Source organism: Haliotis cracherodii, unplaced genomic scaffold, assembly GCF_022045235.1.
Source record: "Haliotis cracherodii isolate W230 unplaced genomic scaffold, xgHalCrac1.p SCAF_1, whole genome shotgun sequence".
In the NCBI taxonomy this organism is placed as follows: Eukaryota; Metazoa; Mollusca; class Gastropoda; order Lepetellida; family Haliotidae; genus Haliotis; species Haliotis cracherodii.
Genome location: NW_027266264.1, coordinates 13,153,005 through 13,166,377, shown reverse-complemented (window position 1 = coordinate 13,166,377; position 13,373 = coordinate 13,153,005).

Here is a 13,373-nt window from a genome sequence, read left to right as displayed (position 1 = left end):
ACATACCTATCACCTAGAACGATCATCGCCTCAAACAACACTGCAATGTATGGTCCAGTTTCATGCCACATAACAACCCACTGTTTGAAACGTTTCGATGCATTTCAATCTCATGTTAGACTGTGGAATGTGGTTGAGGTGTTATCAATATCGTCCATCTTGCATACTTGAATTTATGTACTTGTCGCTGGCTGGATGATATGAAAAATGGCGTAGTTAGGGTTAACATGTTTATTGATAACATCACTCATTCAGTAACAGTAGACTTAATGAAACATTTACTTCAATAGCATATAATATCACTGTTGACGGGGAATCATTTCGTTGAGCAAATCTGGTATTTGATCAGAAAGACGTTTAAGTCCTATACGATACCCCTTTCCATTCGTGATTCGTTTTTTGCGAAATTCAGATTTTCAAATGTACCAAGCTTTTTCTTCGTTCGAAAGCTCAATATTCATTAAAGAAACGCCTGGTATCAATATTCGTTATTGCCAGTGCTCGTGTTAACAAATGACAATCACACACTTTAACACATTAAGTAAATGGATCAAATTACATTATGTCTTCTTAACGGTCACAGACTCGGCAAAAGACTCTGGGATCCTTTCACCAGCATATGCAATTTTCAGATTTTCTTACAAATTTCCTTTCTCATGCATGCACGCTCTTCTTATTTAACCCCACTTCACACTGAAGGGTAATACGTTGCCGGTTCCTTTAACCCATCGTGGGAAATGTTTCGTCGGTCTTGCACCAAGAGTCACATCTTACGTCTAATTGTACGTGTTTTCAAACATGAAGTCATCTGGTGTGGTGCATTACACGTGCGTATGGTTTTCTGGTTGAGATATAATTAAAACAGGCTCGAGAAGGTAGAGCTAATTCATGCGGTTTAACTAATGTGTAGCTTTTTAAGATATCGCGGTGAGTTTTGTTTGATTACCTAGGAAGGATTTGTTTCTTTTTGCCATGTTCCAGGGTGTATTTATTTTTTGGTGCCAAATATATTTTCAAACAGCCACGAGAGCAGACAAGAGAAACAAACATCAGTTGTGTGGCATTAGTTGGTTTGATAAGTTGTGAAAGGCACATTTTCAGTGAAACTCTAATGTGATGCATGAATTTATATCTGACTTATTTTGTCTTTCAGCTGGCGCCTTCTGTAACAATATATGTCCGATGTGAAAATACAGAGGAATCTAACAGGACATGGGACAGCCTATCCATATCGATGAAAACGCGTGTCATCACTGTCTCTTCTTCCTTCGTGTTCTCAATGTCTGTTTACATTCATTTTATGTGTTTCATAGATGCATATACATAGGTGCATATACATTGATGCATATACATGCACATAGATGCATATACATAGATGCATACACATAGATGCATATACATGCACATAGATGCATATACATACACATAGATGCATACACATAGATGCATATACATAAATGCATATACATGCACATAGATGCATATACAGAGATGCATATACATGCACATAGATTCATATACATAGATGCATATACATGCACATAGATACATATACATGCAAATAGATGCATATACATAGATGCATATACATAGATGCAATATAGGAATATGAATACCCCAGAAGCATTGCCGTTTTCATTCACATGACCTATGCAAATCAGTTTTGGCAACTACTGAACACCATCACATAAAAAACAACAGGATTTGTGAGTTATCAGTTTGAATCATTATGGGAGCTGATAAAAAGACAATACAACAGTGTTCGCAAAGTAATAATTTCAAACACATTATTCATTCGTATTATTGCCGTGTCCCTGTGACGTCTAAGCATTACTCACTAACACATTACAGTTTTTATTTACGTTTGTGATGTAATTGTGCCAACATGTTCACAACTGTAACAAAATAATTTACTTAATAGGCTCCCTTTTTAAAAATATTGACCAAAGTTATTTTCATAAATTCGTTTTTATGATGATCATTTCATCAACAGGAAATACCAATTCACGTTCATTTCAGGTTCAGAGACATTATTCACAGACCTGCTACAAAACACATTCTAAAGGACAAACTTTCACTCCTTAAATTTCTCTACAGGCACAAGCGATATCAGGGGTCGCAGACATGCAAATCGATGCAACATGATATGCATTCAAACATGCCAGACATGTAAGGGAGTGCACAATCAAATAGCGGTCAAAGCTGTCTGGTGTCACTGTTTGTTGGTTTACTTATGTGCACTCATTTGTTCCCCTCTAATCTCCATCTATAACCACGTTCTCTCCTCGCTTCCACCCTCCATGTTTCCTTGTTAATGTCAAAACATCCGGGCATTTGGGGCTAATCGGTAATCATGCACTTCGTGGAGTATAACAAATACTGGGTCTACACTGGAAGTAAAATAGTGGCATGTTTTTACACGAAAGGTTGAAATACGTTACTGGGACATTTTGTAGGAAATAGGGCGTTTTGTATCGACAGTCGCACTGCATCGGTTAAAGCAGCGTTAATGGATGTTTCACATTACATTTGAATGTAAATGTTATACGATCTGTAAAGTGCAATTTGGGGATTACGTATGAAGAGTTAGACATGCTCTGTTGAGGTTCATGTTGTTGAATAAAAAATCACTTTATGTAGAAAGCGAAAGGTATATGTATTTGGGTTACGGAATTCTATAGTTGTAAAGTCTTGATGGGACTTTTCAAATATCGACATATCGTCATATTTTAACAACAACTGATTTATCGGAAAAATAAACTTTCTGAATTGTGTGCTTCCTTTACTAATTATTTTGCTTTATCGGCACAAATTTACTGAGTTAGACTTTTTTATGTAACTGAAAATTGAAAAACTTTTGTTAAATTTGATTACGTCTATCTAACCATCACTCACTTCTGGCTGGGTAATTTCGGGTAAAGTTAAATTGATACAATGAAGACCGCATGACCCGTACCATGTTTGAATGTTGAAAATTTGTGTGTGAGTGAGTATGGTTTTACGCCGCTTTTAGCGATATTCCAGCAATATCACGGCGGGTGTAAATTTGTGCCGATAAAGCAAAATAATTGATTTTCAAATAAATGAAGTGTTTTAAAACATACAACCAAGTAGAGGTATTCTTTGAGTGTTGACTAAGCACCTGTAAAGTTCTTTTTTTGCATATTACAAGATATTTTCAATTAAAAATCAAACATATGATAAAATCAACTGAGAGGTGTAGTTTCTTTTACACCTCGTTTCATAAATCCTTCTTGATATCATGTTCCAGTCATTTGGCAAGTCTATAAACATGCCTTTTATTTGCCAAGTAAACACTGAAGGAAATAATAACCAAACAACACTACACGGTAATATTGTTTAAGAGGATTGTTTATTTACCCATGCTTGTGTGCCGTGAAACGAGAAATGCAAAGCCTACTACAACGCATACATTATACATGTACATATATACTTGCATCCCAGTCAAGAAATAGCACCCAAAAAACAAACTCAAGAAAACAAGTATATCTGCATCCCAGGCAAGAACGAGCTCAAAAGACAAGTCCCATGAATCACCTTGATGGGACAACGGGTTTCCGAGCTAGCAAACCGTTTCCTCTTGGTTAAAACCATAACAGTAAGTGAGTGAGTGAGTTGGGATTAACGCCGCTTTGAACAGTATTCAAGTCATATCACGGCTTGTCAGATTAATGTGGGAGGGAAGCCCGAAGTGATGCAGGTCTCAGACGTTTACCACTTCGGTGAAACCCACGATCACGGGTATGGTGCTGACAAACCTAGAAACATAATCGGGGAGAACCGGGATTCGAACCCACAATCATAGGTTTCTGGCGTGCCCAAGGAGCGCAACTCTGCACAGCGAATCGCGGCCCCTTAGACGACTGGGCCACCCGTGCCCCCTAAAACAATAACACCGATACAACAGATTCGGTCACTGGTCTCTAATTTACCTTTGCAATGTCATATTAACAACCATGAGAGTAATCAGTCTTTATTATCTGCAGGAACAAATTCCATCTGACGTAAAGAGGCCAAATAGTGATGACAATACATACAAAAAGGTCACTGAAGACCAGTGATGACACCAGATGTTCGCTACGATTCTATATAGTTTCCTATTGGTGTTGGCAAACGATGGACATGAAGTCGAGCCGATGGAAGGATATGAAACTCAGTTAGAGTTAAGCATTATTGTACCATCTCAATTAAAGCAAACTATGGTTATAACGAACTCAAAGGGACCACAAATTTTAGATCGTAATAACTGTAGTTCGTTATAAGCATATATACACCAAATGGCCGGGACAAAAAAACTGTTCGTTAATCCGCTAGTTTGTTATAAGCGCGTTCGTTATAAACGTAGTTTACAATATGTCGAAAAAAAACATAGTATTTTTTTATAAAAATGATGACAATGACAGGGGAAATGAAACAAGATTTTATCAAATCAAAGTTGGTCTTTGATTGATTCATATTTTAATATCAAGCATGTACGTGCAGCAGTGCAATACAGTATTAAGGGGAGACTATTTCTTATGAGGATAAAAAAGGTTCTGTCGTTTGTAATTTACCCGAAAGTTTATACAAAAATCGATAAGTAGTCTGTAACATAAAGGCGAATTATTTACATTTATTTAGGAATTGTATATTCGCATTGGTTTACATACACTTTTGACATCACACCATACTACCAGGTCTGTTTGTAAGGACATACATTTGTACATACCATAGGAGTCTAAAACGAACCAATTCTCTTCCCTGATTATATCCAATCCACATACAATTATACCCTGGACGCCATTTTGATGTCTCTGCGACAGGCTGGAGTCCTTTCAAGTGTTCGGCACCTGTCACCCCTCTCCCCCTTGACCCCCCTCCCCTACCCCTCCCCCGACATCCTCTCCCCACGCCCGTCTCCCTTCCAGTGACAACATTATGATAACCACATCCACAGAGGCTCACCATCAGATGACACATGGGGGAAGCCAGATATCAACGTTTGAACTTTTATCTAGTTGTTCCCATGTGTTTGTGGCGATCCTGGGATTACAACATCACGTGATTTCTTATGTATGCCCAGATAGCAGATAGCACACAGAAGCCCTACCCCGATCGTGCAGATATAATTTTGTAAAGAGGATTCTGAAGTCAAGGTTATCGGCATCATGCTGACTCAAGGGCGTTTTTTTAATCACCACTTAAATCAGTTAAATGATGCGTGAGACTTTTCCATTTAGGAGATTCAGCTGGTTGGAATAAATGTCGCATGTGTTCCTGATGATTACATACATACATACATACATACATACATACATACATACATACATACATACATACATACATACATACATACATACATACATACATAACGAACTACGGATATTACGAACTAAAATTAGTGGTCCCTTTGAGTTCGTTATAACCGTAGTTTACTGTATGCAAGTTTTTATGCATTTATTGCATATATATACATTTTTTTAAATCTCGACTAAACGGAATTGCTTAAATTTGTGTAACAAATTCATTTCGTAAATAGATGTAAATACTCCAGCGAGTTTGAATGCATGATTATTGTGAAATTGGTTGTGTCTTTCGGGAGTAGAGTGAACGTGTACAGTTGCAATGTGTAGAACAGTTCTGGGGCTACACCCTACTACAGTGGATGTATAGTTCACCCACAGCAGTGTCCATGTATCAACTACAATACCTTCCATGCTTACAGGCTGCATTAGAAAAAAGTACTCAACCAGGCAGCCTATTTCTGAAGGCATCAAAATTACATGTATTATATCGACAATATGAACTGCCAAGCATCACGTATCTCCAACTGAAAGGACTAACTCCAACAGGCATCCATAAGGACATGGTGTCAACTTCAGGAGATGATGCTCCTACCTTTGTCACAGTTAAAGAAGTGGGCAGCAAAGTTCAAGAGACCTTCGACGATGATCCAAGAAGAAGAAGATCTTCAACTGCTACCGCTTAGGAAAATGTTGATAAAATACTTGATATAAGTATTGATGATCGACGACTCATCACAAGTCACATTCGGTATACATCTCTCATGGAGAATAGTGTGACGAATGACCTGGGTATGACAAAGGTTTCAGCACTGTGGGTGTCAAGGATTCTGGCTCCTGGTCGAAAACGTCCCAGGTTCATCATCTCCCTTGAGATGTTAGGCTGTTTTGATTTTATAGCCATTTGTAACCAGGGATGGGGCTTGGGTTCACCTCTGCCAACCAGAGACTAAACAACTGTCAAAGCAGTGAAAACATCTTACATTTCCTCCTCCAACGAAGGCAAGGAATGTTCGAACCCTTCAGAAAATTGTTTTAGATCCGACACATAAACACATTTTGATACAAATAAACAATGAGGATAGAAGAAGCAGAAGAATTTATATTGTACAGAACACCCTCGTAGGGCAGGGTACAAACTATCTACATATGGACATAAATATAACTATAAACATGAGAGGTAGATGTACATAATGTACATTATATATATAGGTATTACATATTATTTTCATTTACAGTATTTAAACATTTATGTATGTAAGAGGTGGCTGGCAGCGTACACTTAGTGTTGATACTGTATTGATAGAATAGAATAGAATTTCTCTTTTTTTTCTTTCCTTTTTATCGTACAAATACGCCCACTTGGGACCTGGTACAAAAAAGCATTTATGGTAGAGATGAGAACATGGTATATAAACACAGTATAAATGCATGAATTTATCTTATCTAATTAGGGTCCATATGTTGGTCTCAGTTTAAACATGCGAAATACAGTCCTGGCAACAAGACCTGACCATTCCTTTGGAGGGTTCATAAATTGTTTAGGAGGTTGATTTTATAATTCTGTGGAAGGTCGCCTATTTCTATCAGTGTGATATTTCTTCTGAGGTTTGTATGCAGTGGGCATGAGAGCAGGAAGTGTTCCTCATCCTCCAAGGAATGCCAGTCACATTGCGGACAGAACCTATTTTCAACTGGAGTGTTGGAGTATCTTCAACTTTCAATTTCAAAGCTGTGAAGACTCAGTCGGAGATAGGTAAGGGCCCTTCTGTGGCTTGTATTCTTTCACAGTTGTGAGATTATCTTTTAATCCATATTTGTCATTTATCTGCCCCAGATGTCGCAGCTTATGGTTTACACCCGTTGGCACCTTGTCAGTTTCAATGAGATACAGATCTTTAAACTTTGATATCAGGCTTTTTTCAGTGGTGATGTTTCGATGGGGACCTTCAAGTATCACACTGTGGAGAAGACAATCAATGGATCAGAGGTAGATTTTAACAGCTGACAGCCACATATTTCAGAACCGTAGGATGCTATTGGAACCACTGGGCATGATAGAGTCGTAGAAAGACTTCTATGGATAAATGGGTATTTGTTGTCAGACTGTGTTGAATTTTGAACCAAGCCCGCATAGCCTTTCCTTTCAAGGTTGAGATTGCATTCTTGAAAGAACCATTTCGATGAAATATTAGCCCAAGGTAGGTGTATGATTCACTGATTTCAAGCGGCGCTGTCCCTACATTAAAATGAACATTCTGGTAACTCTTGGAACCGCCAAATACAATAAGTTTGGTTTTTGATATATTAACTTTTAATTTCCAGTCCTCTTTAAATCTGCATAAGGTATTAATGCTGGTCTGGGGACATTTTGTTGTCTGTGACAGCAGTAGCAGGTCATTGGCAAATAGTAAATAGTGAAAATTCCAGAATATTCCAGAAACGTTTTATAATCGTGAATTTGTATGGTTCTGGAAACGTTAAAGGAACTTTTTCTGTGAACATTTGGTTATAACGTTTCCAAAATGTTTTGAAAACGAACCAGGGTGCTGGAAAAGATCAGTCTTTGGCTGCCAATGTTCAAAACGTACACCGCCCACTCACTGTTAACAAGGTACAAATAATTAGGACAAATAATCAGGGACTGTACACCCTTCAGGCATGTACTGCAGAACACACAATACCAATGACCGACATGGTAATGTCTTCAACATTCAGTCAACAAAGAACTTCAAGACTCAGTTCTGTGGAGATTTTAATTTTTTTAGAAAACGTTTACACCTTTCTACATTATTGATAGTCAGAATCTTCTTTCTTTGGTTTTGCCTTGATCCCTTTTCTAAAACATAAAACAAAATACATTTGCATCATTCACAGCCCCTGGTGTATTTGGTGTACTCCCCAATATACCTTACATTTCCGTGTGTATCTTCTGGAATGCTGTTGTCTCCTTTTGCCCCTGGCTGCAGCGAACAAAGTTATTACTTGAACTATATTCAATGAGCATTATATTGTTAATCCAAAGATGAAATGTATTATATAGGTTCATAAAAACTCAAAATTTAAACAATGTCGCCCATGGGCCTGCCAATACACATACAGGCTGACATGGGCTATGAATAATAAAGTGCCCATCCTTTGAGAAAATTGAAGGCCTTCATTGATGTAATGAATCTAATTACGAGTTACCGGTCGTCGTATGCTCACATTCTCTTCTTTAGTCCCGTCACATCAATCTTTAACTGTTGTGAGTCCCGTCACATCAATCTTTAACTGTTGTGCGTGTGGGTGACAGGTGCAGTTTGTAAGACATAAAAATGTTCTGTACAGTTTTCAAATATCAAGTGGTGTGCAAGTCCATGCGCAGCTACATGTACTTATATTGTGCAGCTGAAGAAAACAACCGAAATTTTAATGTGATATGCGAAGAGGAGAAATTTATTTACTTAATGAATTCAGACTTTATACACAAATCGCTTGCCGCAAGGCTTCTTAAAATGTTTACGAGACGACAGTCGTCGCCATGATTATTAAATTACCTATCTATCTCTCTATCTATCCTTTCTCTTTCTTTCGTTGTTGAATCGAGGAGTTTGTTATTGTTTACTGTGAGTCTTCTGATTTCGTAGCTAAATTTCCCACCTCTCACATTATATATATTATGTATATATTTTGTATATATTGCATATAGTGTCTCATAAGCCAATGTCTGGCTGGACGCACTCCATACACCTTTTGTTCATTGATTTTATATTGTACATGTTGTGCGTGTGACACTTTAATAAACATTTTACTACCAATGTATTTTTAAGTTGTTTACACCAGGGCCTTTATGCATTGTGAACTTCATTTCAATGCCACATTTAATAATGCGACTATTACTAACAATGGATCGCAACGACAGATCATCTTTGAAAAGAACTTGGTATCAAAGAAACCATGAGATTAACATTACGAGGCCATGAGAAACATCTGGTTGTATAAGCCAACTTGAATACAACAGCGTCCCTCTGTATTTCTACACAATTTGATATGCCACAAGCTGACCTCTGGAATACACTTTAAATACACGTTACACTTTGCATTCAACACGGGTTAAGCCATTCATAGCTGATGGGAATTTGATGATTGTTCAAGTACATAAGGGTCTATATTTTCCGCATATGCACATTAAAGTTAGATCATTACGTATTGTGTTGGTTGGTTTCAAGTGCAGTTGTTGGCTTTCAGGCCCAATCTTACTGTCTAACCCCCTCAGCCACCGAGGCTTCCACAAAAATGAAAATCCAACAACTGGTACTCTAGGGGCACGTTGCAAGTCACGAATTGCTTAGAGAAAGCAAATTAATCGCTGCAACATTTCGAAGCGCATGCGCACCCTTCACAAAATGGCGGCGCAAGTATAGCTTCGTTGCCTTTACGTAGAAGAACGTAATAAAAGAGGCTCGATGACGAGCTGATGAAATTAATGATTACTAGATATGGAGCAGACAAATGGTATGATGAGTTGTTAGCTACCTTTGCTCATTTCCTCGTTGATCCAGTCACGAATTTCTTGTTCCGCTGTCAAAGTCAGCCACCATTTTGATTTGAGAACGAAGCGACCTCAGCGAGCAATTGTTTTGCTTGCAAGCGGCTGAAAGTTAGCGCACTGTTGTAAGGCGAATCGCTGTACATCGCTTGCAAGAGATACACGCTTTGAAAAGCACCCCCAGATCACGTACTTGCACCCCTCTGACAAGTGTAAATTGGCACGGCTCCCATGGTCGACAGCTATGAATACACAATGCCATTTAGAAAGTGGTTAAAAGTAACAAATGTTATATTTACACAATGCCATTTAGATACTGCTTAGATAAGCGGATACTGTTTTTGAAAACGAACTTACCCCCTAAGAAATCAGAGTTTGACGATCCAGCTCCTGCTGCACAATGTCACTTGGATGTAGAGTAAACTTGAACTGATGATGGCGGGTGCAAAATATGATGTAATAGTTTGACGTCTTTTCACGAGACAACAAGGCATTTTGTCACAACATTTGAAAATTGTTTTTGAAACGTTTGTGTGATATCAGTTTTTGTGCCTCTGTGATCAGCAACAAACAAATCATGTGAAGTTTGTCTTACTCATATCTGCTATATTTTCTTTAGACATTTAGTCTACAGAATAAACTGTAACTGTTGAGAAAATATTCTATTAATGCAATACCAATCCACAGCAATATGAAAAGGGAGTGTGCTAGCTGGGGAATTTGTGTTCAACTATAGGCTGTTTGGGTCGTAATCCGTACTCACTTAAATACATGTCGATAACATTTCATGAAAACATGTTCTAGCATAACATTTCTGCAATGTGTTGAAACATTGCAGTAACATGTTATGAAATAGTTTCGCCTGTGTTAAAGCATGATGTTCTCGAATAACATTTTAAATAGCTGTAAAACATTTCTAAAACGTTAATAAAATGTTTTGTTGAAAATGTTTTTTGAAAAACTACAATGAAACCTTTTGAAAATGTTTTGAAAATGTTATGTGTTAGCTGGGAAGTGTGTTAAAGGGACGTCGTCTAGCAATGGGGCAGCATTATCATTAGTTGATAGGTAGTCCTTCAAGTCGTTAATGTAGATATTGAACAGGGTTTGGCTACAAACACAACCTTGCTTGACTCCTGTATTGGATTTGTCAGGACTAGGGACGCCATCACGTGTCTTGATGATATAGGAGACATTTGAATACATGCTGTTTAAAACATTCAGGATTTTTCCTGTACTGCCATATTTTTTCAGTTTATAGTGAAGTCCCTCTCGCCACACTGAGTCAAATACCTTGCTGAAATCCACGAAGCAAGTATATAGTTTTTTCTTTGACTGTCTGTACTTCTTTGTGATTGTTCTTAGTATAAACATATTGTTCTGTGACTGCTCCTGAATCCTGCCTGGCTTGTGTCATAGTGTTTGTTCAAGTCCATATGTTTGGTCATTCTTGCATTAAGTATTGATAAAAACAGTTTTGAGAGACAGCTACCGAGAGCTATGTCTCTGTAGTTGTTAACATCATCGAGATTCCCTTATTTGTGGACATGTACGATGTATGACTATCTCCATTGTGAGGGGAAAATGCCAGCGTCTAAGATCATTTCTTTAATCACCAGGTCAGTGGTCCAGTTATTCTAGTAGAGTCCTATGTTACTTCTTGGCTGCCCATTTCCTTCCTTTCTTGTATTTCTTCTGGCCTCATAGAATTTCTTTTGTAATGCTCTATCAAACTGGAACTTTTTTGGTGATCCATCAAGGCTGAATTCCTTTGTCTTCCGTTTCACTTGAACAAGCCTCACTGCACATTTCGGTGCATCTAACAAACTATTTGTAAGGTCTGCTGTTGCTGAGTTTACATCACGTTAGGGGAACATGGGAAGTAGTCGTTCAGTGAATGAGAGTGTGATGATCGAAGGTTTTTTGTGTAGACGGATCCTGTCTCTGACTTCCAAACGAGTTTTAAGATTCTTTCTGCTTTCATCTTAGAAGGATGAGGTCTTGATTTCTTCTCTTCTGATAGTAAGGGACAGCTGATGTTGGCAAGTATTGAACTGACCATTGGGTGAGTGGATGGACTTTCAGCCTGTTGAACATGGTGTAATCCTCACACTTTGCAATAACATAGTCCACAGCACTGCATCCGTCATATTTCTAGGATGTGTAATGCCCAAATATGTCACCCATGATCCCACCGTTAAGAATACAAGTGTTTCTGTTCATACATGTTTGTACTAATTCCCTGAAAAACTTGTTGACAGTACAATCAGTGTTGTTCCTGATGAGGGGCAAGTTTGATGTATCCATTGTAGGTGGTAAGGGAGATTTGTCTTCTTTATGATTAAGCAGCAGGTCAAACAGGCTCCCAGTCCCAGCATTGAAGTCTCCTCCCACCACCAGTAAGCCTTTTGAGCCATAGAGTACAAGCTTTTGTTCCAAAACAACAAATAAAACAGATTATTTACTTCCTCAAATAGTGGAGTTCTCTGGTGGAATATAGATAATACCTATGTAGATACCGTTGGCAAGATTGAATTTTTACCCATTGATCTTTATACACAGCATGTCACTGGCAGCCTGATCAAGGACTTCTAGTGAAGATTCATATGTTTTCTTGTACATTAGAGCTGCACCACCTCTCGTTTTGTTACCTCTACTATCGGGGCTTCTTAACCTAGGGTTGCATATCATATCATAGTCTTTAAAGCTATCACTAAATATTTCAGCTTCTACCTCTTCCTGTTTAAACCAACATTTGGTGAGACCTATGAAATCAGGGTATTCTATGGACTGGAGCAAATCACTGGACCGTTTAGTACCACTAATACCTTGTATATTCCAAAATCCAAAAGATATTAGTTGTGACATTTTCAGGAAAGGGACACTATGCATAAATCAAGGTAAGGGCAAGGACATGTAGCTACATAGATACACTATATACAACAAATACAGTGGTGAGAATAATGAATTAAACATCAAGTATGGTGGTAGTGGTGGGGGGTATCCCAGTGGCGGGGGTGGCACCGTGCTGTGCCAGGGTGGTTGTGCTCATGGCATGGGTGTGATGGGATAACTCGTTGGGGATGGAGATGCTGGTGCTGTATTTTCTTGGGGAGATTTCTGTAGATTGGTGATCACATTGGGGGCTGATAATGATGTACCAGACTGACTTGTGGGTTCTGCAGCTGTGGGGGTCTAATCACTAACAGTAGAAATCTTACTTTGGTTTGGTAAGTTGACGTGGTCTTGGTGTCTGCCAATAGGGGAAGGGATCTGACTTGTGAGGTATACTTCTGGCACACTGTGATTCTGTTTGTAGATGAACAATTTCATTGATCTACCAATGACAGCAGATCCAATTTTGTTGGGGTGGACACTATCTGCATATAAGTATGTCTTGATCCATTTATTTTTATCACAGAAGTGGAAGTCAATGGGTATTCAAGTTTGAATCTGGTACACACACTCTCTATAAGATCATTTAAGTTCCAGATGTGTTTGTTGCACTTGAGGTCCTGTTCAGTTAGCCTGGAAGGGAT